Consider the following 5394-nt stretch of genomic DNA (forward strand, 5'->3'; position numbering starts at 1 on the left):
TGCTAAGTCATGTCCAACTCTTTGTGACCCCATGAACTACAGCACATCAGGCTTCCCTGTCCTTCATATCTCCCTGAGTTTGCTCAAACTCATGACCATTGAGTCGGTGATGCCATCCAACCATCTCATCCGCTGTCACCCCCTTCTCCTCTTGCCCTCAATCTTTCCCAGCATCAGGGTCTTTTCCAATGTGTCAGCTTTTCATATCAGGTGGCTAAAATATTGGAGCTTCAACACCAGTCCTTCCAAGGAATATTCAGGACTTATTTCCTTCAGGATTGACTGATTTGGTCTCCTTGCTGTCCAAAGGACGCTCAAGAGTCTTCTCCAGCACCACAGTTTGAAAGCAACAATTCTTTGGTGCTCAGCCTCCTTTACGGTCCAGCTCTCACATCCGTACATGACTACTGGGAAAACCATAGCTCTGACTATACAGACTTTAGTTGGCAAAGTGATGTCTCTGATTTTTAATATGCTGTCTAGCTTTGTGATAACTTTTCTTCCAAGGTGCAAGCATCTTTTAATTTTGCGCCTGCAGTCACCATTTGCATTAACTTTGGAGGCCAAGAAAATAAAATCTGACACTGTTTCTACTTTTTTCCCATCTATTTTAACTTCCTTTGAATGTGTACAGGGAAGTAAGGAAGTTGCAAGAGCTAAGTGATGAGAACTGGAGAGAAAATTAAGGCTTCACATCAAAAGCAGTAAGATTAATTTAAATTCTAAATTCTTAGAAAAGGTATAAGGAGTGGTTTGTTTGTGTTTATCTAAATAGTCAGTTCCCTTTATGGTCACCCATGTTATTGTTAGTTGTTACACATTTGCTTCTATTGTTATGCTATGTGTGAGAACAGTATGTAAATCATGTTATGTAAAATGATAGATAAAATGTAGTCAAAACCCAACATCTTGCTCATCAGGCAATTTGGCAAATGTGATAAAACTTATACTTGAAGAAATAACTGTGTAACATGGGGAAATAACAGTAATTAAAATGAAAATATAAACTATAATGAATATGTTTAACTAAGCAATATTTTCTAGAATGCATGTGTGGTTTGCAGAAATCCTACATTTTAAATACATATTTTTTTAATATTTGAGAAAAGATTTGACTATTTTGACTAAATTGTTTCTCTGAGATTTTAAAGGAATACCAGAGACTCTCAATTTAAAATTCATAATCAAAGTCACTAGCTTGCTTAGAGCTGATTGGATTATTTCTAACAGTCTGAATTAGATCACAGCACAATTGACATGGCTGATCACTGCATAGCTTCATCATGGAGGCAACAAAGTATATTGGGCTCACTTCATTTTGGCTGATACGCTTGCTGTATGTAGATACGGCTTTAGTCTTGACATTGAATCTCCCAGTTCTCCAATAATACTTCCTTCCATCTGATACAACTGAGTTTAAAAGCTAAGCATTCCTTAGTTCTATTGAGCTAGCAAATCGTCTCTTTGAGTGGCATTTAACTTCACAGCTTTGATTTCCATAATTGGAATATAGTGGCATTTGCTTATCTCGAATTCTGAGACCAGCTCCTTCCATTAATATGCTGAATGACCTAAAGCTATTTTAGCAGCACTAAGAAGAATAACTTTCATATTTCCACAAGCAGGTCTCACACATGGTCCACCTAGCAGGTGGGGAGAGAACTTAACCAGAAAAGGAGAATTAGGTTTTCTCCTTCCTCAGTCCCAATGCTCACATAATCTAGGGTGTCAGTGGAAGACAGATCCCCCCTCTGCAGAAGTGAGCTTTGAGTGTCCATGGTTGAGGTTTTCATTCCTCAATTCGATCAATGTCTGTTCATCTGCCTGGTTCTAAGCTTGCATTCTTTAAAGACACAGAAGGCAAAGGTTACTGTAACTGGATATCAGCTCTTTCCCAGGCAGCGGTTTTGCTCTGACAATTCCAATTTCATACTCTAGTCAACTTGTCTGGATATTGCAGAATCCGTGATCCTCCCTTTATCCTTCCTCTTTACAGCCTGGATCAGAACTGGCCCTTAGCACCCGTTTCTTGCATTCTTTTTCTCTGGACTGTCTATTAGCTCCACTTTATAGGTGAAAAGGATCTGGGTACACTCAGTTCCAACTCAAAACAAAGCAAGAAGAACAAGAAAGGCCTGAGGAATCCATCCTTCTATCTCCTTGAGATTCCCGCTTTCCTTCACTCAGATAGCCAGGATTTATTGAGTCCCTCCTGTGAAAGTCATGACAAATGGTAATGCAGATAGAAAGGTGAGTAGAACATTGTCTGTATTCTCAGGAGCTCAGAAAAGACCAGCAAACAAGACATTCCAATTCATTGCACAACTGCCATAGTGGAGGAAACGCGTGCTAGTTTGGAGGGATCTGGAAAGTTGTTTTCTGGAGCCAAGGATTTCTAAGTAAGACCCAAAGCCCATATATATGTATGTATGTATATGTACATACACACATATACATATATATATATATATATATATATAGAGAGAGAGAGAGAGAGAGAGAGAGATAAGCAAGTAAGTAAGTAAGTGAAGTCGCTCAGTCGTGTCCGACTCTTTGCGACCCCGTGGACTGTAGCCCACCAGGCTTCTCTGTTCATGGGATTCTCCAGGCAAGAATACTGGAGTGGGTTGCCATTTCCTTCTCCAGGGGATCTTCCCAAGCCAGGAATCGAACCCGGGTCTCCTGCATTGCAGGCAGACACTTTAACCTCTGAGCCACCAGGGAAGCCCCCTTGTATATAGATAGATAGAGAGAGAGAGGTTTGGTTTGAAAAATGTGTCCAGGTAGAGGAAACAGCAGGTGCAAAAGCCCAGACTCTTTATTACTTCCATGCTGCACTGTATGTCCTTCTAGTCTGTCAAGGTTCTTTCCTAAAAGGTCTGAGAAAAACGGAGGAGACAAAAGCATGACAAACAGTACTATGCCCAGGACAAATCAACCTGTGATTAAGGAGTGTGTGTGTTCAGTTGTGTCCGACTCTTCACGACCCCGTGGACTGTAGCCTGCCAGTTTTCTTTACCCATGGCATTTTCCAGGCAAGATACTGAAGTGGGTTGCCATTTCCTCCTCCAGGGGATCGTCCCCACTCAGGGATCGAAACTGTGTCTCCTGAGTCTTCTGCATTGGCAGGCAGATCCTTTACCATTAGGGTCAGCTGGGAAGCATGTGATGTAAGGAGACAGAGTGCCAACCCAGAAGTTTATTGAAATCTCTCTCCTTTTTCTTCCATTCATAACCCTGTTTTAAGACTTGTTGCCAAGAGAAAACATGCTCCTCCCCCCCACCTCTTATGCAAACCTACCTTTTAACAACAATCAGAAGCAATTCTTTAGGGACCGTTTGGTACTTCCTTTTGACATCTTGAAAACTATAATGCTTGCAGCAGATAGTTCAGTAAATTACATCTAAAATCACTGAATATGCTACTGTGGGCTTCCAAGTTGGTGCCAGTGGTAAAGAACCCGCCTGTCAATGCAGGAGACATGAGACGTGGCTTTGATCCCTGGGTGGTAAAGATCCCCTAGAGGAAGGCATGGCAACCCACTCCTGTATTCTTGCCTGGAGAATCCCATGGACAGAGGAGCCTGGCAGGCTACAGTCCATACACAGGGTCACAAAGAGTCTGACATGACAGAAGTGGCTTACCACACACACACACACACACACACACACACACACACACACACATGCTATTGTATTGGCAATCTGGAGTCTTTTCTTGCAACTGAAGGTGAAACTCCAATACTTTGGCCACCTCATGCAAAGAGTTGACTCATTGGAAAAGACCTGGATGCTGGGAGGGATTGGGGGCAAGAGGAGAAGGGGACGACAGAGGATGAGATGGCTGGATGGCATCACTGACTCGATGGACAAGACTTTGAGTAAGCTCCGGGAGTTGGTGATGGACAGGGAAGACTGGCGTGCTGCGATTCATGGGGTCACAAAGAGTCAGACACAACTGGACAGCTGAACTGAACTGAACTTAAACCCTTGGAGTCTTGGATCTTTAGCCTTCCTCAAACATCAGAAGGAAGAGTTCTCCTACATCCTTTGTTGGAGCCTTGTTGCCCTCACAGCCCCCACCTGCATCTTCTCCATGACCCCTTGGTGCTCCCCAATCTGTCTGGTGACACCCACATTTCCCATCAAACTTTGTAACTTGCTCCCTAGAGCTTAGAGGGGCTCAGGGAGTGCAGAGCTTGAAAGTACCATACAATCTCAACCACATCATTGACAAAAGGGACATTTGTAGGTTTCCCTGGATTCTTATTCTCCATGGGCAACACCATTTATTTGAGGCAATGCATTCTAATTTGTGCACAAACTTTTGGAAAACTGCTCTGCTCTCAAGTTAAACATGCTTACGCTAACTTCCTTATAAGTCAGATGTACAGAATAACTATACTAATAATGTCTCACAAATACCGAGAGACTACTCTGTGCAGGGTATTAATATTATTTTAAGAGTTTGTGGGTACTAAATCATTTAATCCTTATGAAAATCTTTTTAGATTTATACTATTATAATCCCTCGCACATTATGAATGAGGAAGTTGACGCAGAGAAATAAAATGATTTGCCTAAGGTAATTGTCTGTGTTGGGATTGAAACCCAAGCATTCTGAATCAAAATCTACGCTTTTAAGCACCACACTGAAACTCTTGTCCAGAAAAGCCATTACAGGCAATTTTAAAGAGTAGCTTCTTGATAAAATATTATGTTGATAAAAACACCAAGTAAAAAAGTAACCTCCAATAGACCCAGAGAGGATTACATATTAACTGTTTTTGAAAATCCTTGGAAAGATGAAAACTTCCGTTTATGTGTTATTATGGCCCTAATAATAATCACTAATAATATTGTAAATTTCTTGCTGTAGTCAAAATGATTAAATAGTCTCTCCTGAATGGTTTATGCATATGTATCACTCATAACTTACTAGATGTTCATGCATCTCAATTTGATCCGGAGAAATGGAAACTGCTTACTAAATATATTATCCATTTAACTCTTACAAAACCCTTACACAAAATATTTGCATAAGATATATTTCAACTGTTATCAGTTCAGTTCAGTAGCTCAGTCCTGTCCGACTCTTTGTGACCTCATGAACCGCAGCACACCAGCCTTCCTGTCCATCACCAACTCCCAGAGTCCACCTAAACCCATGTCTGTTGAGTCAGTGATGCCATCCAACCATCCCATCCTCTGTTATCCTCTTCTTCTCCTGTGGTCAATCTTTCCCAGCATCAGGGTCTTTTCAAATGAGTCAGCTTTTAGCATCAAGTGGCCAAAGTATTGGAGTTTCAACTTCAATATCAGTCCTTCCAATGAAAACCCAGGACTGAACTCCTTTAGTATGGACTGGTTGGATCTCCTTGCAGTCCAAGGGCC

General features: G+C 41.5%; 1 non-coding gene across 1 annotated transcript; it reads right to left on the minus strand.

Moving 5' to 3' along the window:
* Window positions 1-2652: 2652 nt before the first annotated feature.
* TRNAC-GCA (transfer RNA cysteine (anticodon GCA)) lies at window positions 2653-2724 on the minus strand. The gene has a single exon. It is a non-coding gene; the product is annotated as a tRNA-Cys (tRNA).
* Window positions 2725-5394: the final 2670 nt, after the last annotated feature.

This window comes from Odocoileus virginianus, chromosome 8, assembly GCF_023699985.2.
Source record: "Odocoileus virginianus isolate 20LAN1187 ecotype Illinois chromosome 8, Ovbor_1.2, whole genome shotgun sequence".
Taxonomy (NCBI): domain Eukaryota; kingdom Metazoa; phylum Chordata; class Mammalia; order Artiodactyla; family Cervidae; genus Odocoileus; species Odocoileus virginianus.